Source organism: Salvelinus fontinalis, chromosome 14 (genome assembly GCF_029448725.1).
Source record: "Salvelinus fontinalis isolate EN_2023a chromosome 14, ASM2944872v1, whole genome shotgun sequence".
Classification (NCBI taxonomy): domain Eukaryota; kingdom Metazoa; phylum Chordata; class Actinopteri; order Salmoniformes; family Salmonidae; genus Salvelinus; species Salvelinus fontinalis.
In genome coordinates, this window is record NC_074678.1 from 31,791,891 (window position 1) to 31,808,100 (window position 16,210).

Below are 16,210 nucleotides of genomic sequence, written 5' to 3' on the forward strand. Positions count from 1 at the left end.
TGGCTGGCTGGCGGATCTGGTAGATCCTGTCTGGTTGGCGGCTCTGGCAGATCCTGTCTGGTTGGCGGCTCTGGCAGATCCTGTCTGGTTGGCGGCTCTGGCAGATCCTGTCTGACGAATGGCTCTAGCGGCTCCTGACTGACGAACGGCTCTGACGGCTCGGGACAGACGGGCGGCTCTAATGGCTCGGGGCAGACGGATGGCTCAGATGGCGCTGGGTAGACGGATGGCTCAGATGGCGCTGGGTAGACGGATGGCTCAGATGGCGCTGGGTAGACGGATGGCTCAGATGGCGCTTGGCAGACGGGCAGTTCAGGCATTGCTGTGCAGACGGCAGACTCCTGCCGGCTGAGGCGCACTGTAGGCCTGGTGCGTGGTGCCGGGACTGGTGGTACCGGGCTGGGGACACGCATCTCAGGGCTAGTGCGGGGAGCAGCAACAGGACGCACAAGACTCTGGGGACACACAGGAGGCTTAGTGCGTGGTTTAGGCACTGGTGGTAAAGGGCTGGAGACACGCACCATATGGCTAGTGCGTGGAGGAGGCACTGGTGGTACTGGGTTGGGGCGGGGAGGTGGCGCCGGAAATACCGGACCGTGCAGGCGTACTGGCTCCCTTGAGCGCCGAGCCTGCCCAACCCTACCTGGTTGTATGCTCCCCGTCGCCTGACCAGTGCGGGGAGGTGGAAAAACCCGCAGCGGCCTATGTAGGCGAACCGGGGACACCATGCGTAAGGCTGGTGCCATGTACGCCGGCCCGAGGAGACGCACTGGTGACCAGATGCGTTGGGCCGGCTTCATGACATACGGCTCAACGCTCAGTCTAGCCCGGCCGATACGTGGAGCTGGAATGTACCGAACCGGGCTATGCACGTGTACAGGAGACACCGTGCGCTCTACTGCGTAACACGGTGTCTGCCCGTACTCTCGCTCTCCACGGTAAGTACAGGGAGTAGGCGCAGGTTTCCTACCTGACTTCGCCACACTCCCTTTAAGGCCACCCCCAAGAAATTTTTGGGTTGAACTCACGGGCTTCCAGCCTTGTCTCCGTGCTGCCTCCTCAAGTCGCCTCCTCTCGGCTTTAGCTGCCTCCAGCTCTTCACGAGGAAGGCGATATTCTCCCGGTTGTGCCCACGGCCCCTTACCATCCAGTATCTCCTCCCATGTCCACGAATCTTGTGTAGGTGGGTCCTGTTGCCGCTTTACACTTAGGGCCCCCAAAAGGCTAGGGACAGCCCTGTGTGGACATTAAATAACTGAAAATAACTGGAAATAAGAACCACATTTGTAAAGAATATCTCCTCCAAAAATGCTGACGTCTTGAATTTATGTCTGTCTGTATGGAACATTGTGACATTTTCAAACATAAAGAGACTTGCATACTTCTGACAAAATGCATGACTGTCTCTGTGTCTTCAACCTTCGACTTCTCTTACTAATTTATTTATGTTTTGGTGCTTTAACACGACTTTGGTACTTGGAGGGCCTTGATGTAAACAAAGTGTGCCATTATTATCATTTAGATAAGCCATCTACCATTAATGTTACATGTCTCGTCAACTAAATGATCATGTTCTTCAACCACTAATTGAGCAGGGATCATGTTTTCAAACATGGTGGTGTTATGATATGGTCTGTGTACACTCTGAGTGGGTATTGAATCACAGCCTGTGTCTCAGTGTTATCTGCCCCCACTGTCTATATATCTATAATCGCATGCCTGTCAACCAGCCATGCCTCATTTAGACCCTGGAGATACATGATGAACTGAAAACTAACCGCTGACACCAGTTCTGACATGCCTAGTTGCCCACAATGGATTTAACACAAACACAATTCTCAGAGGTTTATAATATGACCTGGGTGGACTGAAATGGCTGCACTTCTAGAATCATGATAAGCGAGAGAACAGTGACAGTTAGAACAGCAGGCCTTGTGAAGGACCTTTATGGACTCCACACACCACTCACTGATGGACCTTTATGGACTCCACACACCACTCACCGAAGGACCTTTATGGACTCCACACACCACTCACTGATGGACCTTTATGGACTCAACACACCACTCACCGAAGGACCTTTATGGACTCCACACACCACTCACTGATGGACCTTTATGGACTCAACACACCACTCACCGAAGGACCTTTATGGACTCCACACACAACTCACTGATGGACCTTTATGGACTCAACACACCACTCACTGATGGACCTTTATGGACTCCACACACAACTCACTGATGGACCTTTATGGACTCCACACACCACTCACCGAAGGACCTGTATGGACTCAACACACCACTCACCGAAGGACCTGTATGGACTCCACACACCACTCACCGAAGGACCTGTATGGACTCCACACACCACTCACCGAAGGACCTTTATGGACTCAACACACCACTCACCGAAGGACCTGTATGGACTCCACACACCACTCACCGAAGGACCTGTATGGACTCCACACACCACTCACCGAAGGACCTGTATGGACTCCACACACCACTCACCGATGGACCTTTATGGACTCAACACACCACTCACCGATGGACCTTTATGGACTCCACACACCACTCACCGAAGGACCTTTATGGACTCCACACACCACTCACCGATGGACCTTTATGGACTCCACACACCACTCACCGATGGACCTTTATGGACTCCACACACCACTCACCGATGGACCTTTATGGACTCCACACACCACTCACTGATGGACCTTTATGGACTCAACACACCACTCACCGAAGGACCTTTATGGACTCCACACACCACTCACTGATGGACCTTTATGGACTCAACACACGACTCACTGATGGACCTTTATGGACTCCACACACCACTCACCGAAGGACCTTTATGGACTCCACACACCACTCACTGACGGACCTTTATGGACTCCACACACCACTCACTGACGGACCTTTATGGACTCAACACACCACTCACTGACGGACCTTTATGGACTCCACACACCACTCACTGACGGACCTTTATGGACTCCACACACCACTCACCGAAGGACCTTTATGGACTCCACACACCACTCACTGATGGACCTGTATGGACTCCACACACCACTCACTGACGGACCTTTATGGACTCCACACACCACTCACTGACGGACCTTTATGGACTCAACACACCACTCACTGATGGACCTTTATGGACTCCACACACCACTCACTGATGGACCTTTATGGACTCAACACACCACTCACCGAAGGACCTGTATGGACTCCACACACCCCTCACCGAAGGACCTGTATGGACTCCACACACCACTCACCGAAGGACCTGTATGGACTCCACACACCACTCACCGAAGGACCTGTATGGACTCCACACACCACTCACCGAAGGACCTTTATGGACTCAACACACCACTCACCGATGGACCTTTATGGACTCCACACACCACTCACCGATGGACCTTTATGGACTCCACACACCACTCACTGATGGACCTTTATGGACTCAACACACCACTCACCGAAGGACCTTTATGGACTCCACACACCACTCACTGATGGACCTTTATGGACTCAACACACCACTCACTGACGGACCTTTATGGACTCCACACACCACTCACTGATGGACCTTTATGGACTCAACACACCACTCACCGAAGGACCTTTATGGACTCCACACACCACTCACTGATGGACCTTTATGGACTCAACACACCACTCACCGAAGGACCTTTATGAACTCCACACACCACTCACTGATGGACCTTTATGGACTCAACACACGACTCACTGATGGACCTTTATGGACTCCACACACCACTCACTGACGGACCTTTATGGACTCAACACACCACTCACTGATGGACCTTTATGGACTCAACACACCACTCACTGATGAACCTTTATGGACTCCACACACCACTCACTGATGGACCTTTATGGACTCCACACACCACTCACTGATGGACCTTTATGGACTCCACACACCACTCACTGATGGACCTTTATGGACTCAACACACCACTCACTGATGGACCTTTATGGACTCCACACACCACTCACTGATGGACCTTTATGGACTCCACACACCACTCACTGATGGACCTTTATGGACTCCACACACCACTCACTGATGGACCTTTATGGACTCAACACACGACTCACTGATGGACCTTTATGGACTCCACACACCACTCACCGATGGACCTTTATGGACTCCACACACCACTCACCGAAGGACCTGTATGGACTCCACACACCACTCACCGAAGGACCTCTATGGACTCCACACACCACTCACCGAAGGACCTTTATGGACTCCACACACCACTCACCGATGGACCTTTATGGACTCCACACACCACTCACCGAAGGACCTGTATGGACTCCACACACCACTCACCGAAGGACCTGTATGGACTCCACACACCACTCACTGATGGAGCAGAAATCCAATTCATCTGGACAGCGGGCTGTGTATCGCGGCGTGTGCCAGAAATTACTCATGAAATAATATTTGGGCAGCTTCAATATGAAGACTGCAATATCAAAATGTGACAGTCATCACTGAGCGTTTCCAGTGAGTGAGTGGCCGTAATATTGGAGCCGATGTGATTTTCAAACATGGTCCCGTTCCTCGCCTCAGTAGGTTGTTCTGTGCTCAGCCCTCACTCATAAATCAAGTGGGCAACCTGTTGTGCGTGCTGCTGAGTTTTTAACCTCCCGGCATGCAATATGTGTTTTAACCCTACATGGTTCTTCCCTCACACCCACACCACTAAAACAAACCCTGTGCATACCTCAACATGCGGTCCAGCCTCCAACACACTCCACTCACAGCCCTCTCTACCTCTCCACAGCACTGCATTGAGCTGATGTGTGTCCATCAGGTGTCAGGGTAATGGATGAAGCTGGGCTCTGCTACCCACTGGAGCACATTCCTACTAATGGGCTTCCCTGGTGGGGGTATTAACCTTCACACCATGCCTGCTGCCTGCTTGCTACCTGGGTCTGGGACTGACTATGCTTGGGGCGAGGTTGAACATACCTGTGAAATCAGCAACAATTAATCTTCTATGAGGAGGGCAAGAGGCCTGTTGTGGACTAGAGGCTGTCAACATTAGTGTTAATGATGTGCTAGGCTGGAGGCACAAGGGACTGAGCTATAGAGCTGAACTCAGCTCTCTAACAGGTTGAGGAAGGATATAGTGTCCTTACCCAACACTGTATTGCAGTACACAGTCTCAGCTTATAGTGCATACAGTGCAGGTAGATGAGAGGCATATTGTATACAGTATAAATACACGGGCACGCACACACACACACACACGCACGCACGCACATGAACACACACACACACACGGCCAAAGAGACACAGTCACAACATCCTCCCAGAAGTACAAACATGGATCCTGGCAGGACAATAAATAAATCAAAAATGAAAGGAGAGCGAGGTGCATTTTCTTTTCTTAGGCATAGAGTAGATTACAGTATAAACCTTGACACATGTTTGGGATCAGCTGAAGAAGCAGAAGATTACTTCTACTCTTTTCCTGGAAGGCCTCTCTGTTTTGTACGTGTGTATATGTTGCAGTTCACTCACAAAGGCCTGTTTCATGTGTTTCTGCTTTGTTTGGGAGAGGGGGAGCTGAGGCGGCTTCCGGGCTCTGCTGACAGTACTTCTGCTCTAAGTCTAGCAGGAGAACAAGTCAAGTGTGAGTGAGGAGAGGCTGTAGTGACACCCAGAGAGATGTGCAGTCTGGACAAGGAAGCAGGCTGACTACACACATGAGGAGGGGTGGGGGAGAGCTTCACTGACCTTTCCTCCTTTCCGCCACCTTTCATCCCCATAGCAGAACCTTTTTTAGTTCCAGGTAGAACACTTTTGGTACCAGGTAGAACTCTTTTGGGTTCCATGTAGAACCCTTTCCACAGAGGGTTCTACATGGAACCCAAAAGGGATCTACCTGGAACCAAAAAGGGTTCTCCTATGGGGAAGCCGACTAACCCTTTTTTCTAAGAGTGTACAGTCCATCAGACCATCAGTGGTTTTAGTTCCGTCACTCGGTGGATTTACTACCATGACAAATGCAACAGGGTCTTCTGGGTTATGGGAGACCAACACAGAGTCTGTGCCACTCTGAGTGCCTCGCTTTGATCAAGGAATGGAAACCAAGACAACCAAGCAATGACCAGACCGAGATGACAGAGAGAGGGAACTGGAAAAATAAGGGGGAAGACCATAAAAATAAAAACTGAAAGGAAACAGAGGTAGCTCTGCATTACATTACATTCATAGTCAACATGCCCTTGAAAAGGGCCTTTCAAATGAAATTCCCTAGAAACCACTCAGTCCCTCTCTCTCCCACGGCCTCGCGCTTCATCCTGGCATTTCTCTAGACCTTATGAATCACTGAGATCTGAGGAGCGTTATCTGTGAAGCCTCCATGCTGCGCTATCAGTCAAGGCGTCAGGGTTAAAATGTTCTCTCTCTCGCGCCAATATCTGTGTGGGTTGTGAGAGTTGGGGATCGTGTTACAGGCTGGAGGCATGTTGCTCCCTGCGCTGCAGCCCAGGAAGACCCAACAGAGCACAGTGTCGGCCATGTTGTACAGGCAGCACTCCAGGATAGATGTCTTGATAGGATCTGAGGAATACCAGACCTCCTCCAGCATCTTATCATGTAATGACTGACTGACTGTGAACTACTGAAAGCCTTAACTAGGAGGTGTTCAGCAGCTGACAAAAAAGAGTTAGTTCTGATCAAGTTAGATCATAAAGGCATGATTGATGTAAAATAGATGGGTAAATATTCAGACTTGGGAGCGAACTCAATATCCTGAAGATTGAGCATTCCCAACATACACAGACACACAACCATCCACTTATAAAGTCATATCCTGAATGATGTTATAAGGCACAGCGGCAGAACACAGTACCACCCCAGAGTTGGCGAGTTAGTCTGATGCTCAAGACAAATACTAAATAAACTGTGGATAAACGCAGCATAAACAAGGTTAAGGGCCCTGATGAAAAAGCTGGCATCCACACACGCAGCTTGCTGCGGCTCCAACAGAGGACAGGCTTTATTTCTCGGGGCAGAGCACTGGACTCATGGCTCCTGTCCCTGGTCTGCTCAAGCTACAGACAGAAGGAAGAAGTAGAGCACAAAAACTACACCCTATAACATGGGACGGACAGCTATATCTGAGTATCGTCTGTGAGCCCACAGAATCCCTTTCTTTGGTTGCGATAATATCCTTGGTTGATATGCTTTCTGAATTCAACGCTGATCCCATTGTTGCAAAACCTAGAAATGAAAGCTGCTTGCAATTTAATCTTTTTCAAAATAACTAAATTAAATGTTAATCTTCAAAGGAAGTTCACGTCTAGATCTCTATTCAATACAGTCTAAAGAAAACTGAGTCTAAAGAAAGACGGATCCTAAAAACAGCATGCAGTGGTGTCTGTGGCCCAGTAGGACCTGGAATGACATCATACTCCAAGGTGATTATGTGTTTCTCTATGAGCCGTGGAGCCGTGAAGCCGTGCATTGGTTTCACAATCACTCCAACCAGGATAAGCTGTCTGAGGGACCAGAATAGCAAATGTGAAAGGATTGTTGACTGACAACAATGTCATACAACAATGTCATATTATTTCCATAATATTATGATATCCACTGCATCCTTTGTCTGGCTCTGAGCTCTACAGTCCTGTTACAATGGCTGCTGTAATCCTACATGATGACTGGAGACAGAGTTTGATTCTTCTTCTCTGATTCTTTTACAATGCAGATAGATTTACTTATCAGCAGGAGAAACTCCAGTCATTCCCCTCTTCTCCTGTATAGGGAGGGAAAAGGCTAACAGGGGCCCCTGAAAATACATCATACAATGAGTCCCATGGGCTGTGATCAATGGGAAGATGCAATGCATCATGGGATCAGAGGACGAGTGAGTGTGCCAGCCAGCCAGTCCTTTGATGTGAGTGCTCAATGTGCTTTAGAAGACAAACACAGGGGTCCATTTGTGTGTGTGTGTGTGTGTGTGTGTGTGTGTGTGTGTGTGGTGTGTGTGTGTGTGTGTGTGTGTGTGTGTGTGTGTGTGTGTGTGTGTGTGTGTGTGTGTGTGTGTGTGTGTGTGTGTGTGTGTGTGTGTGTGTGTGTGTGTGTGTGTGTGTGTGTGTGTGTGTGTGTGAGTGAGTGAGTGAGTGAGTGAGTGAGTGAGTGAGTGAGTGAGTGAGAGAGTGAGAGAGTGAGTGAGTGAGTGAGTGAGTGAGTGAGTGAGTGAGTGAGTGAGTGAGTGAGTGAGTGAGTGAGTGAGTGAGTGAGTGAGTGAGTGAGTGAGAGAGAGAGAGAGAGAGAGAAAGTAAACATTACTCATTTTCAGTGGTGTAAAGTACTTAAGTAAAAATACTTTAAAGTACTACTTAAGTTGTTTTTTGGGGTAGTTGTACTTTACGATTTATATCCTTTTACTTCACTACATTCCTAAAGAAAATAATGTACTTTTTACTCCATATATTTTCACTGACACTCAAAAGTACTCGTGACATTTTGACAGGAAAATGGTCCAATTCACCCGCTTATCAAGAGGACATCCCTGGTCATCCCTACTGCCTCTGATCTGGCGGACTCAAACACAAATTCTGCTTTTGTAAATTAATGTCTGAGTGTTGGAGTGTTTTAAAAATACAAGAAAATGTGCTGTCTGGTTTGCATAATATAAGGAATTTGAAATGATTAATACTTTTACTTTTGATACTTAAGTATATTTTAGCAATTCCATTTCCTTTTGATACATAAGTGTATTTAAAACCGAATACTTTAAGACTTTTACTCAAGTATTATTTTAATGGGTGACTTTCACTTTTACTTTTTTTATTAAGGTATCTGTACTTTTGCTACAGTATGACATTTTCCACCACTGTTCATTTTTCACAATGGAAAATTAGATTATTCTAATTTTCCACTCTATCACATATAATCCAAAGAAAGGAAAGAACAAATTCCAAAACATCCCCCTGACTGTCACCCTATCCATCTCTCTCTCTCTCTCCAGTCTCTCCTGTCACCCTATCCATCTCTCTCTCTCTCCAGTCTCTCCTGTCACCCTATCCATCTCTCTCTCTCTCTGCAGTCTCTCCTGTCACCCTATCCATCTCTCTCTCTCTCTGCAGTCTCTCCTGTCACCCTATCCATCTCTCTCTCTCTCCAGTCTCTCCTGTCACCCTATCCATCTCTCTCTCTCTCCAGTCTCTCCTGTCACCCTATCCATCTCTCTCTCTCCAGTCTCTCCTGTCACCCTATCCATCTCTCTCCAGTCTCTCCTGTCACCCTATCCACCTCTCTCCAGTCTCTCCTGTCACCCTATCCATCTATCTCTCTCCAGTCTCGCTATCCACCTATCTCTCTCTCCAGTATCTCCTGTCACCCTATCCATCTATCTCTCTCCAGTCTCTCCTGTCACCCTATCCATCTATCTCTCTCTCCAGTCTCTCCTGTCACCCTATCCATCTATCTCTCTCCAGTCTTGCTATCCATCTATCTCTCTCTCCAGTATCTCCTGTCACCCTATCCATCTCTCTCCAGTCTCTCCTGTCACCCTATCCATCTATCTCTCTCTCCAGTCTCTCCTGTCACCCTATCCATCTATCTCTCTCTCCAGTCTCTCCTGTCACCCTATCCATCTATCTCTCTCTCCAGTCTCTCCTGTCACCCTATCCATCTATCTCTCTCCAGTCTCTCCTGTCACCCTATCCATCTCTCTCTCTCTGCAGTCTCTCCTGTCACCCTATCCATCTCTCTCTCTCTCTGCAGTCTCTCCTGTCACCCTATCCATCTCTCTCTCTCTCCAGTCTCTCCTGTCACCCTATCCATCTCTCTCTCTCTCTGCAGTCTATCCTGTCACCCTATCCATCTCTCTCTCTCTGCAGTCTCTCCTGTCACCCTATCCATCTCTCTCTCTCTCTCTGCAGTCTCTCCTGTCACCCTATCCATCTCTCTCTCTCTGCAGTCTCTCCTGTCACCCTATCCATCTCTCTCTCTCTGCAGTCTCTCCTGTCACCCTATCCATCTCTCTCTCTCTCTCTCTCTCTCTCTCCAGTCTCTCCTGTCACCCTATCCATCTCTCTCTCTCTCCAGTCTCTCCTGTCACCCTATCCATCTCTCTCTCTCTCTGCAGTCTCTCCTGTCACCCTATCCATCTCTCTCTCTCTCCAGTCTCTCCTGTCACCCTATCCATCTCTCTCTCTCTCCAGTCTCTCCTGTCACCCTATCCATCTCTCTCTCTCCAGTCTCTCCTGTCACCCTATCCATCTCTCTCCAGTCTCTCCTGTCACCCTATCCACCTCTCTCCAGTCTCTCCTGTCACCCTATCCATCTATCTCTCTCCAGTCTCGCTATCCATCTACATTTACATTTTACATTTAAGTCATTTAGCAGACGCTCTTATCCAGAGCGACTTACAAATTGGTGCATTCACCTTATGACATCCAGTGGAACAGCCACTTTACAATAGTGCATCTAGATCATTTTAAGGGGGGGGGGGGGGGGGGGGCAGAAGGATTGCTTTATCCTAGGTATTCCTTGAAGAGGTGGGGTTTCAGGTGTCTCCGGAAGGTGGTGATTGACTCCGCTGTCCTGGCGTCGTGAGGGAGTTTGTTCCACCATTGGGGTGCCAGAGCAGCGAACAGTTTTGACTGGGCTGAGCGGGAACTGTACTTCCTCAGTGGTAGGGAGGCGAGCAGGCCAGAGGTGGATGAACGCAGTGCCCTTGTTTGGGTGTAGGGCCTGATCAGAGCCTGAAGGTACTGAGGTGCCGTTCCCCTCACAGCTCCGTAGGCAAGCACCATGGTCTTGTAGCGGATGCGAGCTTCAACTGGAAGCCAGTGGAGAGAGCGGAGGAGCGGGGTGACGTGAGAGAACTTGGGAAGGTTGAACACCAGACGGGCTGCGGCGTTCTGGATGAGTTGTAGGGGTTTAATGGCACAGGCAGGGAGCCCAGCCAACAGCGAGTTGCAGTAATCCAGACGGGAGATGACAAGTGCCTGGATTAGGACCTGCGCCGCTTCCTGTGTGAGGCAGGGTCGTACTCTGCGGATGTTGTAGAGCATGAACCTACAGGAACGGGCCACCGCCTTGATGTTGGTGGAGAACGACAGGGTGTTGTCCAGGATCACGCCAAGGTTCTTAGCGCTCTGGGAGGAGGACACAATGGAGTTGTCAACCGTGATGGCGAGATCATGGAACGGACAGTCCTTCCCCGGGAGGAAGAGCAGCTCCGTCTTGCCGAGGTTCAGCTTGAGGTGGTGATCCGTCATCCACACTGATATGTCTGCCAGACATGCAGAGATGCGATTCGCCACCTGGTCATCAGAAGGGGGAAAGGAGAAGATTAATTGTGTGTCGTCTGCATAGCAATGATAGGAGAGACCATGTGAGGTTATGACAGAGCCAAGTGACTTGGTGTATAGCGAGAATAGGAGAGGGCCTAGAACAGAGCCCTGGGGGACACCAGTGGTGAGAGCGCGTGGTGAGGAGACAGATTCTCGCCACGCCACCTGGTAGGAGCGACCTGTCAGGTAGGACGCAATCCAAGCGTGGGCCGCGCCGGAGATGCCCAACTCGGAGAGGGTGGAGAGGAGGATCTGATGGTTCACAGTATCGAAGGCAGCCGATAGGTCTAGAAGGATGAGAGCAGAGGAGAGAGAGTTAGCTTTAGCAGTGCGGAGCGCCTCCGTGATACAGAGAAGAGCAGTCTCAGTTGAGTGACTAGTCTTGAAACCTGACTGATTTGGATCAAGAAGGTCATTCTGAGAGAGATAGCAGGAGAGCTGGCCAAGGACGGCACGTTCAAGAGTTTTGGAGAGAAAAGAAAGAAGGGATACTGGTCTGTAGTTGTTGACATCGGAGGGATCGAGTGTAGGTTTTTTCAGAAGGGGTGCAACTCTCGCTCTCTTGAAGACGGAAGGGACGTAGCCAGCGGTCAGGGATGAGTTGATGAGCGAGGTGAGGTAAGGTAGAAGGTCTCCGGAAATGGTCTGGAGAAGAGAGGAGGGGATAGGGTCAAGCGGGCAGGTTGTTGGGCGGCCGGCCGTCACAAGACGCGAGATTTCATCTGGAGAGAGAGGGGAGAAAGAGGTCAAAGCACAGGGTTGGGCAGTGTGAGCAGAACCAGCGGTGTCGTTTGACTTAGCAAACGAGGATCGGATGTCGTCGACCTTCTTTTCAAAATGGTTGACGAAGTCGTCTGCAGAGAGGGAGGAGGGGGGGGGAGGGGGAGGAGGATTCAGGAGGGAGGAGAAGGTGGCAAAGAGCTTCCTAGGGTTAGAGGCAGATGCTTGGAATTTAGAGTGGTAGAAAGTGGCTTTAGCAGCAGAGACAGAAGAGGAAAATGTAGAGAGGAGGGAGTGAAAGGATGCCAGGTCCGCAGGGAGGCGAGTTTTCCTCCATTTCCGCTCGGCTGCCATCTATCTCTCTCTCCAGTATCTCCTGTCACCCTATCCATCTCTCTCCAGTCTCTCCTGTCACCCTATCCATCTCTCTCTCTCTCCAGTCTCTCCTGTCACCCTATCCATCTCTCTCTCTCCAGTCTCTCCTGTCACCCTATCCATCTCTCTCCAGTCTCTCCTGTCACCCTATCCATCTATCTCTCTCTCCAGTCTCTCCTGTCACTCTATCCATCTATCTCTCTCTCCAGTCTCTCCTGTCACCCTATCCATCTATCTCTCTCTCCAGTCTCTCCTGTCACCCTATCCATCTATCTCTCTCAAGTCTCTCCTGTCACCCTATCCATCTATCTCTCTCTCCAGTCTCTCTCCCTCCTCCTGGTTGCTGAGAGATAGCCATCCACTGCATGTTATTACACGCAAGTGGGGTGATCTTACAGCAGAAACAGTGGAAAACACACACAACCCCAGAGCAACGTACAGCAGTCAACCTCCTACTTTCGACTATGTTGTCCAAAACATTGTTTCAGCCTCTGTATGCTCCACAAACACAGAATCAGTCATAGGAAAAACACGGAAGTTGAACACAGATCTAACGGTAGATAGGATAACAGTCGGTTTCAACATACACTACTGTATCTCTCCTCCCTACCATCCATCCATCACTGCCTGGAGACCATGTTATATATGATGGAAAGTTCCTCTGGATCAACTGACCCCCTTATGACAGCCTTCCCCTCCCCCACTTCTCTCCCCCCTCCCCACTACTACACAGACTTTTACCCCTCGCTACCTCCAGGACATCCGGAAAGTGAAACCACAATAAGAAAGAGTCAATATTGTTCAAAGTACACAAAGCAGGAAGATCTTTCAGCAGGCTGAACATGGAGAGCGGAGAGGGGGAGACAGTGTCTAGTGTAGCTCAAGGCAGTGTGTGGATGAAGGGGCAGGACGGGCTGAAGCCCGAGCTCCACAGTCAATCACATTGTCAGCCTCTCCTGTGAAGTAAAGAAGCCTGAAGAAGTGTTGGGCCATTCTCTAGATACGTCATCATCATCCATACTCACATTCTCTGTGATGTTCTTTCTTTATCTACCAATCACTACATGTCAAAATCTGTCTCTGACTATTGTCAGACTACGTCTCTCTCACCCCTTGTCCTCTGCAAGCTACGCACTTCTGTATTCCACCACTAGGGGTCCCTCTTCACATGATGAACGCCATCATACATTGTGACACAGTTACAACGGACATGAATATGTCCTCTTTTATACAAAATAGATGTGTAGACACAGAGAGAGACTGAGAGCTAATACCCCAGTTTTGGTCTTCTGCAGAGCATCAGGCCGGCTGTCATGAAGCCACGTGGACATGTATACACAAGACCCATAGAGATGTGGGCCAGCAGGTATTACCAGAGGACGTTATCAGAGGACATTACCAGCAGGCATTACTAGAGGACATTACCTGAGGACATTTCCAGCAGGCATTACCAGAGGACCTTATCAGAAGACATTACCAGCAGGTATTACCAGAGGACATTACCAGCAAGCATTATAAGAGGACATTACCAGCAGGGATTACCAGCTGGCATTACCAGAGGACATTATCAGAGGACATTACCAGCAGGCATTACCAGAGGGCATTATCAGAGGACATTACCGGCAGGCATTACCAGCGGGCATTACCAGAGGACATTACAAGCGGGGATTACCAGAGGACATTACCAGCAGGCATTACCAGAGGACATTACCAGCAGGCATTACCAGAGGACATTATCAGAGGACATTACCAGCAGGTATTACCAGACGACATTATCAGAGGACATTGCCAGCAGGCATTACCAGAGGACATTACCAGCAGGCATTACCAGCAGGCGTTACCTGAGGACATTACCTGCAGGCATTACCAGCAGACATTACCAGCGGGCATTACCAGAGGACATTACCAGCAGGCATTACCAGAGGACATTACCAGCAGGCATTATAAGAGGACATTACCAGCTGGCATTACCGGAGGAAATTATCAGAAGACATTACCAGCAGGCATTACAGGAGGGCACTACCCGAGGACATTACCGGCAGGCATTACCAGAGGACATTACCAGCAGGGATTACCAGAGGACATTACCAGCAGGCATTACCAGAGGACATTACCAGCAGGCATTAACAGAGGACATTACCAGCAGGCATTACCAGAGGATATTACCAGCAGGGATTACCAGAGGACATTACCAGCAGGTATTACCAGCAGGCATTACCAGACGACATTACCAGCGGGCATTACCAGAGGACATTACCAGCAGGCATTACCAGAGGACATTACCAGTGGGCATTACCAGAGGACATTACCAGCAGGCATTACCAGAGAATTATCAGCAGGCATTACAAGAGGACATTACCAGCAGGGATTACCAGAGGACATTGCCAGCAGGGATTACCAGAGGACATTACCAGAGGGCATTACCAGAAGGCATTACCAGCAGGCATTACCAAAGGACATTACCAGCAGGGATTACCAGAGGACATTGCCAGCAGGCATTACCAGAGGACATTACCAGAGGACATTACCAGCAGGCATTACCAGAGGACATTATCAGAGGACATTACCAGCAGGTATTACCAGAGGACATTATCAGAGGACATTGCCAGCAGGCATTACAGGAGGACATTACCAGCAGGGATTACCAGCTGGCATTACCAGAGGACGTTATCAGAGGACATTACCAGCAGGCATTACCAGAGGGCATTATCAGAGGACATTACCGGCAGGCATTACCAGAGGACATTACCAGCGGGGATTACCAGAGGACATTATCAGCAGGCATTACCAGAGGACATTATCGGAGGACATTACCAGCAGGTATTACCAGAGGACATTATCAGAGGACATTGCCAGCAGGCATTACCAGAGGACATTACCAGAGGACAATACCAGCAGGCATTATAAGAGGACATTACCAGCTGGCATTACCGTAAGAAATTTTCAGAAGACATTACCAGCAGGGATTACCAGCTGGCATTACCAGAGGACATTATCAGAGGACATTACCAGCAGGCATTACCAGAGGGCATTATCAGAGGACATTACCTGCAGGCATTAACAAAGGACATTACCAGTGGGCATTACCAGAGGACATTACCAGCAGGCATTACCCGAGGACATTACCAGAGGACATTACCAGCAGGCATTACCAGACGACATTATCAGAGGACATTGCCAGCAGGCATTACCAGAGGACATTACCAGCAGGCATTACCAGCAGGCATTACCTGAGGACATTACATGCAGGCATTACCAGCAAACATTACCAGCGGGCATTACCAGAGGACATTACCAGCAGGAATTACCAGAGGACATTACCAGAGGACATTACCAGCAGGCATTACCAGAGGACATTATCAGAGGACATTACCAGCAGGTATTACCAGAGGACATTATCAGAGGACATTGCCAGCAGGCATTACAGGAGGACATTACCAGCAGGGATTACCAGCTGGCATTACCAGAGGACATTATCAGAGGACATTACCAGCAGGCATTACCAGAGGGCATTATCAGAGGACATTACCGGCAGGCATTACCAGAGGACATTACCAGAGGACATTATCAGGAGGCATTACCAGAGGACATTATCGGAGGTATTACCAGCAGGTATTACCAGAGGACATTATCAGAGGACATTGCCAGCAGGCATTACCAGAGGACATTACCAGAGGACATTACCAGCAGGCATTATAAGAGGACATTACCAGCTGGCATTACCGGAGGAAATTATC